We start from the raw sequence: 11443 nt of genomic DNA on the forward strand, positions 1-11443 counted from the left end.
TGCATGATGTCTTCGGTCCATGGCAAATGGTGGAGATTTTTCATTGAATGATAATGACACGAAGATCCCTTTCAAAAATTCACTTCTAAGTCAAAATTGTACATAACAGGTGCTTGGGGGGTGGCGTGGGTGGTGCAGGGTTTGGGGTTCTGGAGGCTCGGGCCCTTAGGAAGTGCCTGGGATCCCCATGGACTCTGGGACAGCACTGCACAGAGAATTTCCATAGCAGCCCGCAAAGGCAGGTTAGGCTCTTGCCCAGAGTGGCACAGCCAGCAACCAGGTCACTGGGCCATCACACCCCCTGTTTTGTGGACAGAAACGCCTCTCCCCCCTCCACCAAGCCCACATGGGGTGCAGAGTGTGGGCCTTGGGATCGGCCGCCCCCTCTCTGTAATCCTCATCTGTAAAACCACCGGTGGAGACGCTGCCAGGATTCCGAATGTCACCTGTGGCCTGACCACATTGGTTATGCATGACCCCCACCCACAGAGTTTCCCAAGTCTGAGACATCCCCTGTTCCAGGTGAGCCTGGCCTGGAGGTATGGGGGAGGGCCGTGCCAGGATCTGGGCAGAGGCTGAGGCTGGGCTGCTTCAGGGACTGCAGACCCCCAGCGTGAGCCATTCTGTCTCGTCTCTGTGGACCAGACCCCGGGATGTGGGAGCTGCATACCCGAGTACCACCTGGACCATCAGAGCCTCACACAGATACTTCACTGATGGAGGTCCAACGCAAGGAAAGGGGTGGTCCCTCTGTCTGTCCCGGACCATGTTGGCCTGCCCCGACTGACTGCCCTCCACACCCGCCCTACACTCAGGGCTGGGACAGAAATGAAATTTCTGGGTGGGAAAACGGAGGCTGTTGGCAGGGTCCGCTGGGTCCACAATCTCTCGACGACTCCTGCCCCTTACCGGGCACTCCGGCCCCCGCCAGCCCTGCTGTGTTGCGTAGCTGCTCTTAGGACTAAAATTCGAGGCTGTGAATGCAGGTTCCAGATGAGTCGCCCTGCCAACAGCCACTGGCCTTTGCGTTCTCTTCCAATCCATGGATGCACATTCATGGCAGCTGCCAGGGACATCTGTGCTCCCTAGCGTGACCCGGATGAAGGTAGGAAAGGAGCAGGGCTGAGAGTGACCTCTTCTTCACATGGACAGCAAGCGGACACCCTTGTGCCCAAACAAAGAGAAGAAAGGTCTGAGCAGGGGCCCCGGTCCCAGCTCTCTCAGCCCTTTGCCCAGTGCTCCGCAGGGCAGGCTGTGAGCTTTGAAATGGGATCAGTGCTGTTGGGTTAGTCGCTTCAGCCGTGCCCCACTCTTTGCGGCACCATGGACTCTAGCCCGCTCGGCTCCTCCGTCCGTGGAAATTTCCAGGCAAGAATACTGAAGTGGGTGGCCATTTCCTTCTCCAGGGAATCTTCCCAAGCCAGGGATCGAACCCAGGTCTCCCGCACTGCAGGCAGACTCGTTACCATTTGAGCCACGAGGGATGACTGAGCCCAAAAGCAGGCTTCGCCACTCCTTAGTAGAGTTAGATTTTTGCAGGCATCTTTTACCTCTTAGCTCAGTTTCCTTAACCATGTGAGGGTAGGCAGTTTTGATTTTGGGGGGTTTTTTGGCCACACTGCAAGGTTTGCCAAATATTAGTTCCTAAACCAGGGACTGAACCCGTGCACCCTGCAGTGGAGGCGTGAAGTGTTAACCTGTGTTAACACTCCGTGGGAAGTTCTGAGGTTAGGCTGTTTTTATGGGCTCCACCATAAGGAACCTGCCTGCCAAGGCAGAAAACCTGCTTTTGATTACTGGATCAGGAAGATCTCCTGGAGATGGGAATGGCTACCCACTCCAGTGTTCTTGCCTGGAGAATGCCATTGTCAGAGGAGCCTGGTGGGTTACATTCCACGGGGTTGCAAAGAGTCAGACACAACTGACTGAATAACACTTTCATGCTGTTTTTCCCCACCAAGCTTCTGACATCAATCATGTTGACAACTTTTCCAACACCACTTCAACAACTCTCAGAAGCACCAGCTGGGTGTCCAACAGTCCGTTCAGTTCTGAACGGAACTGCTTACCCAGAGTTAACACGGTCCCCATGGGTGAAGGGCTCAGTCCACAAGACTGGCCCCACTACAGATGCGAGTGGCACAGGGGGTCCCCGGGGTCCCACCACCCCTGCTTAGGACTTGCTAGCAGAGCTCACAGAACAAGAATTTGACTGCCAGCCAAAGCATTTAGGAACGACCAGGTCAAAGCTCTGTCTGGTAGTCTAGGGCCAATTAAGATACATGACGCACAGCGGCGTTACCCAGAAATAGCAAGTGTCCGTTCCCTGCTGAACTTCATGTTCTAAACGTCATGGTATCATGATAAAATGTGGGCTGTTTTGGCAGTAGCTGTACCCAAAGGCTGAGGAACATTTTGCAGTATTAAGAAACTCCTGTTGCTACTAAGCTGGTTAGTTCACTGGCCTGACTGTAAGGCATGAAACCTATTACTCTTTACTTTGGCAGCTGGGTGAGAGTGGGACGGTAGAGTTGCAAATAGATTTATCTTGATAAAAGTATTGAATAAGGTTTCAACTTTCAGCCATATTAAATAATTTAGATTTTAAAACTTTAGATCTTTATCACATATTTATATAAAGTGTCCAACTCAGCTCAGCTTGCCGGAGACTTCCCTGGTTTAGGTACTTGGAAGTCCTACATCCTGGGAAAACTTTCGGTCCCAGACAAACTGAGATGGTGGGTCAGACCCATGCCACTTGCAAATGTCAGAGGTAGGTCTGCTTGTCCTATAAATCTTCAGTAGGAACAGTCCTAGGATTGTTCATCTTATTGGGCAGGAAACAGCCAAACCACTGGTTGGGAGACAAGTGAGAAAGTCACAGAGAGACCAGCTCAGAAAGGAAAGAGACACTCAGCCATCCTCACTGTTTATGGTTCTGTATTCACGAACTCACCTAGAACTCACTAGAGCATATTTATAAATCCAGATTAATGCTCACAGCTCTTTTTTTGGCCTTTCACGGACATCTGCAGAGCAGCCAAAACGTTCACGTCGACCCACACCTGCCGTTCCCAGCTGTGGTTGGACAGCTGTGCCTTCTTGTTTCAGTCTCTGCTGTAAACAAGGGTCCTTACTGTCATCGGTTTACTTATTTGTTTCACATTTTGGTGCCTTTTGGTGGCGATTCTGCAGCTTAAAATGGTGCCCAAGAGAAGAGCTGAGGGCCATCTGGTGCAGCGAATCTCTAGAAGGCTGTGACGGCCTTATGGAGACAATGGATGTGTCAGGTGAGCTTAGGAATGGCACCAGTGACAGTTCCAGATTAATGAATCATATGTGCATCACACAAGGTATCTTTAAAGAGAAGCACCCATCACACACGGTTGCGTTTTTTTTTTTCTAAATATTTATTTATTCATTTTGTAGCACCTGGTCTTGGATGCAGTATCAAAGGGATTGTTAGCTGCAGTGTGTGGACGCTTAGTTGAAGCATGTGGCATCTAGTTCCCCAACCAGGGATCAGACCCAGGTCCCCTGCATTGGGAGCCTGGAGTCCCAGCCACTGGACCACCAGGGAATCCCAAGGTTGATGAGCGTGTTGTGACCGGAGGCTCGCAGAAACCCCACCTTGCATTTCCTCTGGGAGCAGCGATTGGAATTCACTAACTGGCAAACTTCCTGAAGGTAACTGACACGACGAGGGAAGGGACCGGGGAGGTGTGGCGAAGCCTGGGGTTGGAGTCCCCCGTGGGGCTGGACACGCAGAACCCTGCCCACCCCCGCCCGCTCTGGCTGTTGGCTCCACTCAGCCCTCCCTACAGTGCTGGGCAGACTGAAGGCAGACCTCCCTCCGCCCGTCACCAGATCCCGGAGTCTGAAGCTGAGCCTGTGGGAGTCAGCCTGCTGGAGGCAGTGGTCCCATCACCATCTTGCCCTTGGTGGCCCTTCCATCCCCCCACCTGGCCTGAGGTTTCTTAACCACGCTGACCACCCAGTGTCCCTCCCCCAACTTCATCCCTCAGCTCCATCCTTCCCCCAGCTTCCCGGGCCTGGCTGAAAATCACTCTATTTTTTTTTTCAACTTATTTATTTGGCTGCGCTGGGTCTTCACTCCAGCACATGAGATCTTCAGTCTTTGTCGCAGCATGAGGGATCCTGAGCTGTGGCACTTGAACTCTAAGTTGTATTTATAGCCTGTGGGATACAGTTCCCTGAACCTCAGCACCCTGCATTGGGAGGGCAGAGTCTTAGCCACTGGACCATCAGGGAAGTCCTTCTTTTTTTCTTTCAATCATGGTAAAATACACAGAATGTAAAATTTCCTATTTCAACCAGTTTTAAGATCCAGTCAATCCTAAAGGAAATCAGTCCTGAATATTCATTGGAAGGACTGATGCTGAAGCTGAAGTTCCAATAATTTGGCCACGTGATTCGAAAAACTGACTCATTGGAAAAGACCCTGAGTCTGGGAAAGATCAAAAGTGGGAGGAGAAGGGGACAACAGAGAATGAGATGGTTGGATGACATCACCGACTCAATGCACATGAGTTTGAGTAAACTCCGGGAGTTCGTGATGGACAGGGAGACCTGGTGTGCTGCAGTCCATGGGGTCGAAAAGAGTTGGACACAACTGAGTGACTGAATTGAACAGAACTGAAGAGTATTTGACTTTCTCTGGTACTAAGTTGGAAGCAACACAAAAATTGGGGAAGCTGTCAGTGATTAGGGCTTCCCTGTGGCTCAGATGGCAAAGAATCTGCTTGCAGTCAGATCCTGGTCTTGTGAGGATGATCGTCACCGGGTTATTGTTTGGCTTCCTGGCCCGGTTGCTAGAGATAGTGATCTGACCGCCTACAAGTCTGACTCAGCTTGTGGCGGGTGTCCCGGGCCGGTTACTCCAGATGGTGGGTTGGTTTCCTGGGCTGGTTGCTACACACTCTGTGTCAGAATTCTCTTTCTCTTTTTATACGTGGTCTGGCTATTGTATGTTCCCACAGTTAGTCTCTAGGGGGGAAGGCAGACAGAGACTTTGCTTATGCAAGACATGGAACCAACTTAATGTCCATCAACAGATGAATGGATACAGATGTGGTGTATATATATGCAATGGAATATTGCTCAACCATTAAAAAAGAATGAAACTAAAAAAACAAACAAAAAGAATGAAACAATGCCATTTGTAGCAACACTGATGGACCTAGAGATTACCATACTAAGTGAAGTAAGACAAAGAAAGACAAATCCTATATGATGTCACTTATACATGGAATCTAAAATATGATACACGTGAACTTATGTACAAAACAGTAACAGACTCACAGACATAGAAGACAAATTTTCCAAAGGGGAAAGGGGGTATGAGAGGGCTAAATTAAGAGTTTGGGATTCTTCTTTTTCAGTCACTAAGTTGTGTCTGACTCTTTGTGACCCCATCAATTATAGCCTGCCAGGCTCCTCTGTCCATAGGCTTTCCCAGACTAGAATACTGAAATGGGTTGCCATTTCCTTCTCCAACTATATAAACTGTATATTAACTATCATAAAATAGATAAACCTCAAGGTTCTACTGTATAGCACGGGGAACTATAGTCAATGTCCTGTGACAAACCACAGCTGGAAAAGAATATGAAAGAGAATGTATACATATGGATAACTGAATCACTTGGCTGTACAGAGGAAATTAACACAGCATGGTATATCAACTATATTTCCATCAAATAAGTTAAACAGAAAAGAAGCTGTCCTTACAATAAATAAACTACACAGTGTCAGGGGGAGTTGTGGGGGTGACCAGGGGAAACTTCTTGGAACATCAGCGCTTTAACAACATGTCTAATAAGAAGGATGAGCCTTGAGAGACTGGGAGGGAAGGAGCCAGAGGGAGACGCAGTCCAGCTGCATTAGAAAGTCTGGCAAATTCAAGTCCACACAAATCTCACCAGACTGGAAGAGAGAGCAGGGGGTAGGGGAGGGAGTTGCCTGCCAGGAGCTCAAGCAGAGAGGTGAGGATGTTGCAGAAGCTGCCAGGGAGTAGGCTGGAGCCAGTGCTTACAGAAGAGGACCCGGTAGGAGGTGGAAGGTCCCAAGGGAGCGATTGCCTTTGAAATGGGCAATTGCCGAGAGGCCCTCAACCTCTGTGTTGGGGTTGGGCACCGTGGGGACAAGCGTGAGTGTTGTCAGCATGGGAAGCGACAAGAGCCAGGTCACCGATGAGTGTGAGGAGGGGCGGGTGGGTTGTGGGGACTGAGGTCAGAGGTGAGACACGGGGTGCAGGTTCTGTCTGGCCGTGCTGAGCTCGGAGACCCACGCCTCCTCGTTGAAAGGGAGCCGGCAGGTTCACTTAGATTAGATTTAGCAGCTGCATCTAAACCCAGACCTAAGCTGGAGAGACCTCTAGGTGAAGAGACGGCAGTCTGAGGACAACCAACCCCACAGCACCCGGGGGCTCCCCACATAAGCATCACCCGGGACGCAGCCCACCCAGGGCTCTCCTGTGGGTGAGGCTTTGCCTCCCTCTCTCCTGTTGTGGCGTGCTCCTAACCACTTCCCATTTGGCACTGCCCAAGTTGCATTGATTTTTGCTCAAAAAACTCAACATTTTTGATATTCTTCAGTTTATCTTTTTAATGAGCACATGCTTAGTCGTTCAGTCATGTCCGACTCTTTGCGACCCCATGGACTTCAGCAAGCCAGGTTTCCCTGTCCATCTACCAACTCCCAGAGCTTGCTCAAGCTCATGTGCATGGAGTCGGTGATGCCATCCAACCATCTCATCCTCTGTCTTCCCCTTCTCCTCCTGCCTTCCATCTTTCCCAGCATCAGGGTCTTTTCTGATGAGTCAGTTCTTCACATCAGGTGGTCAAAGTATTGCAGCTTCAGCTTCAACATCAGTCCTTCCAATGAATATCAGGACTGACTTCCTTTAGGATGGCCTGGCTGGATCTCCTTGCAGTCCAAGGGACTCTCAAGAGTCTTCTCCAACACCACAGTTCAAAAGCATCAATTCTTCGGTGCTCAGCTTTCTTTATAGTCCAACTCTCACAGCCATACATGACCACTGGAAAAACCAGAGCTTTGACAAGACAGACCTTTGTCGGCAAAATAATGTCTCTGCTTTTTAATATGCTGTCTAGGCTGGTCATAGCTTTTCTTCCAAAGAGAAAGCGTCTTTTAATTTCATGGCTGCAGTCACCATCTGCAGTGATTTGGGAGCCCAAGAAAATAAAAAGTCCCTTACTGTTTCCATTGTTTCGTCACCTATTTGGCACGGAGTGAGGGGACCAGATGCCATGATCTCAGTTTTTTTAATGTTGAGTTTTAAGCCAGGTTTTCCCCTCTCCCCTTTCACCTTCATCAAGCGGCGCTTCAGCTCCTCTTCACTCCCTGCCATAAGGGCGGTGTCTTCTGCACACATGTGGACATTGTCCCTAGATCCCAGATTAAGGGTGTGTGTCCATGCTGATTTTTTGTGACCCCGTGGACTGTAGCCCTCCAGGGCCCTCAGTCCATGGGATTGTCCGGACAAAATACTGGAATGGGTTGCCATTTCCTCCTCCAGAAAATCTTCCCAACCCAGGAATCGAACTCACATCTTTTGTGTCTCCTGCATGGCCAGCAGATTCTCTGTCACTTAGCCATCAGAGCACCACAGAATATAAGCTGAGGAAGGTGGAACGTGGGGACCTGAGAGGAGTTGTGGGTCGTGGCAAGGCTGTAGGGTTGGAGTCTGGGTGGGGGTCGTGAGGCTGGAGCCTCGCTGGAGTAGGGGAGCCGCTGGAGTGGGAAGAGGATGATACCCCTCCTGGGAGAGGGGCAAGGTTTGGCTGCAGTTTTCTAGATGTCAGAACACAAAGCAGGGGGACACCCTGACTCAGAGATTGGTTTTGGAGGGAGGAGCCCAGGTCACCAGCTCAGGGGCAGGGGCTGAGGCAGGTGGATCAGAGTTTGTGAAAATTAGGTGTGAGTTCCAGAGACCTCATTCTCCTTCTTTGAACAGAGGCCGTGATTCAGAGGCTAGGAGCCCCAGGACCTATCAAAGGATGACCGACCTGCCCCCAGTTCTGTCCATGGCTCGGCGACCTCTGCACGGTGTTGGCTAACACTGCTTTTTAAATTTATTTTGTTAATGGAGTATGATTGCTTTGCGTTGTTGCGTTAGTTTCTGCTGTTTAACAAAGTGAATCAGCTGTATGTGTTCATACATCCCCTCCCTCTTAAGTCTCTCTCTCACCCTCGAGGTCATCACAGAGCAGAGCCCCCTGTGCTGTACGTCAGCTTGCTGCTAGTTGTCTATTTTACACGTGGTAGGGTATATATACCACACTCGCCACAGCTGACTTGGGCTTTCCTCATAGCACAGTTGGTAAATCCACCTGCAATGCAGGAGACCCTGGTTTGATTCCTGGGTCGGGAAGATCCCCTGGAGAAGGGATACGCTATCCACTCCAGTATTCCTGGGCTTCCCTTGTGGCTCAGCTGGTAAAGAATCTGCGTGGGAGGCCTGGGTTTGATCCCTGGGTTGGGAAGATCCCCTGGAGAAGGGAAAGGCTCCCCCAACTCCAGCATTCTGGCCTGGAGAATTCCATGGACCATATAGTCCATGGGGTTGCAAAGAGTTGGACACAACTGAGCAACTTTCACTTTCATAGGGTATATATGATGCTGAAGCTCCAGTACTTTGACCACCTGATGCAAGGAACTGACTCATTGGAAAAGACTCTGATGCTGGGAAAGATTGAAGGTAGGAGGAGAAGGGGACAACAGAGGATGAGATGGTTGGATGGCATCACAGAGTCGATGGACATGAGTTTAAGCAAACTCTGGGAGATAGTAGATGGACAGAAGAGCCTAGCACGCTGCCCTCCATAGGGTCGCAAAGGGTTGGACATGACTTGGCGACTGATCAACAAGTGTATATATGTCAATGCTATTCTCCCGATTGAGCCAACCCTCCTGCTTCTTTCCCTGTGACAAGTCCATTCTCTACGTCTGCATCTCCATTCCTGCCCTGCAAGCAGTCTGCTTTTTAAAGTGCATCTGAGACCCTGGGGCACCCCCAGCTCTTCTGGTGGGGAGGCATGAAATAGACCCGGGGAGAGGGCCCAGGCTGGGCCCTGCTGACTGTCCACCACGGGGCCACTTGAGCTAAGAGGTTCCAGCCAGGCACACGCCGCTACGACTCTGAGACGAGGGCTTCTCCCTAAAAATGTGTGCTACATGTTCAACCAAAAGTAGCAGTGTGACAGCTGTCCTTGGAGAGCGGCCCACAGACTGGGGCCCAGTAAGACTTAGCTGGCAGCGACCCCATCTGTTTCCCAAAGAGGAGGAACCGCCTGCTGTCCTGACTGCTGTTTCATAAGTCAGGAGCTTTAGGGAGGATGTGACTTTTGCCATGGGAAGAGGTGTGGGTTTAGGAGCAAGGAGGGCAGGGGTGTGCACGCCTCCCCTCACTCCCCCATCATCCACCGTCCTCGCTGGTCTTTACAAGACAATGCCTGAGCCACAGGTGCTTCCCTGTTGGCTGAAGAATCTGCCTTCAGTGCAGAAAGACATAGGTTCAATTCCTGGGTGGGGAAGATCCCCTGGAGAAGGAGATGGCAACCCACTCCCGTATTCTTGCCTGGAGAAGTCCATGGACAGAGAGGCCTGTTGGGCTACAGTCCATGGGATCGCAGAGTCAGACACAACTCACCATCTATGCCTGAGCCATAGAATCATACCTTCCTTGGCAGCCAAGTGCAGAACCTAGGGTTTCAGAAGCTCAGACTCTTTCCACACATCCAGACTGGTGTCACCGTGACCCTGGCTCTCACTGGATTCTGTCCTGCCTGCAGGCCTTCCTTCAAGCAGCCTCCGAGGTCTTTGTCCTGACAGAGAGCCTTTCACAGTGAGTGAGGAGAGATGACGGAGCCCAAAGATCCAGCCCAGGTCTGCCTGGCCTCGGAATGCAGAAAGGCTGCCAAGGTCCAGCCTGTACATGGTGGAGAGCTTCAGACATGGCCCGGGGACTTCCCTGGGGGTCCGATGGTTAAGAATCCGCCTTGCAATGCAGGGGCTACTGGTGTGATTCCTGGTCTGGGCAGGTCCCACGTGCTGTGGGACAACTAAGCCCATGCACTACAGTCCGTGAGCCACAGCTCTTGAGCCCGTGGGCCACAGCTTCCTCACAGGCCCCTTCCTCACAGGCCCCTTCCTCACAGGCCCCTTCCTCACAGGCTCCCCAGAAGCCAGCGAGTCTAGAGCCCACGCTCTGCAACAAGAGAAGCCGCCGTAATGAGAAGCCCACGCATCACAGTGAAGAACAGTTCCCATTGCCACAGCTAGAGAAAAACTGGCGCAGCAGCGGCGACCCACCACCGACAAGAAAACAAAACAAAAACCCACCGCCTGGGGCTGTGGGCCAGTCACACTGTACCTTCACCCCCAACCTGTGCTTTCGGGCCAAGGTCAGCCTTGGTCCTCTCTCCGGGGCCTTTTCCCTGCCCTCTCCCACTCCCCTCGCCAAGCCAGGGGGAGCCAGGCACTTTCCAGCTGGAATTTGGATTCCACCACTTGCTCTGACCTTGGCAAGTCACATACCCTTGCTGAGCCTCAGTTTCTTCGTCTGTAAAATGGACGTGTGCTCAGCACCTGAAGGCTCAGTGTTCCACTCAGCGCAAAGCTCAGAGACGTAAGACGCCCCGAATCTGGAATTTGGTGGGAAGCAGTCTGTGGCTCATGAGGTACCTCAGCTTTGTGTTGAACGAGAGACACCAGCTCGTTGGTGCCCCCCAGTCCCCTGAGGAGTGAACCCCTGCTTGTTCTTCTCAGGAACTAGTGCAGCACGTTCAGCGGGGAAAGGGGAGCACCCTCAATTCAACCGTTCTGGAAGTTTCCCTCTTCAAAAGATCTCTCTGTCCACGTACCTCAGGCAGAGAGACGACTGTCTGGAGACCAGGAGGTCTTGGCTGGTCTTTACACACACGCCGAGGAGGCACCGGTAATTTTGCTCCCACCCGTGGGAGCGCGTTTCTGGGTGAGAGCCTGCTGACCGGCCACAGACAGATGAGCTGACTCTGGAGGTGGGCCTCAGGGTCCCTGACACTGTGCCTCGCGGGTGAGTCGGTGCACAGGGCTCGGGGCTTTCTTACACTCTTATCAAGCGTCTGAGATCCCAAGAGGGTGAAGACCCCACTGCCCCGTCTGTGCCTGGAGGCTGACATGAGGCGAAGTCTGCCAAGGGCAGGAGCAGAGAGGCCGGCCCGGCTGGCCCTTGCCCCACCCCAGCGCCTTCTCCAAGGGCTTCCCGAAGCCCCCTCCCCCAACCCGAGGCCCCCCTTCAGGCAGGATCAGAGGCTGTTTGGGTTTTTGCTCTGTGACTGCGGCCAGCCCCTCGGCCACTTTGGGCCACAGCCCCTCCCCATCAGGAAATTCGAGGCTGGGCCTGGTGGCGCCTCACCGC

At 51.9% G+C, this 11443-nt stretch overlaps 1 long non-coding RNA gene across 2 annotated transcripts; it reads left to right on the plus strand.

The window, feature by feature from the left end:
• The first annotated feature begins 2673 nt into the window (after positions 1-2673).
• LOC122423985 lies at positions 2674-10817 on the plus strand. Of its 2 annotated transcripts, none has more exons than XR_006264265.1 (3): positions 2674-2773; positions 3430-3687; positions 10218-10817. It is a non-coding gene; the product is annotated as an uncharacterized LOC122423985 (long non-coding RNA). The 2 variants fall into 2 exon arrangements; XR_006264264.1 differs by lacking the exon at positions 10218-10817 and adding an exon at positions 8652-8699.
• Positions 10818-11443: the final 626 nt, after the last annotated feature.

The sequence above is a fragment of the Cervus canadensis genome, chromosome 21 (assembly GCF_019320065.1).
Source record: "Cervus canadensis isolate Bull #8, Minnesota chromosome 21, ASM1932006v1, whole genome shotgun sequence".
NCBI lineage: Eukaryota > Metazoa > Chordata > Mammalia > Artiodactyla > Cervidae > Cervus > Cervus canadensis.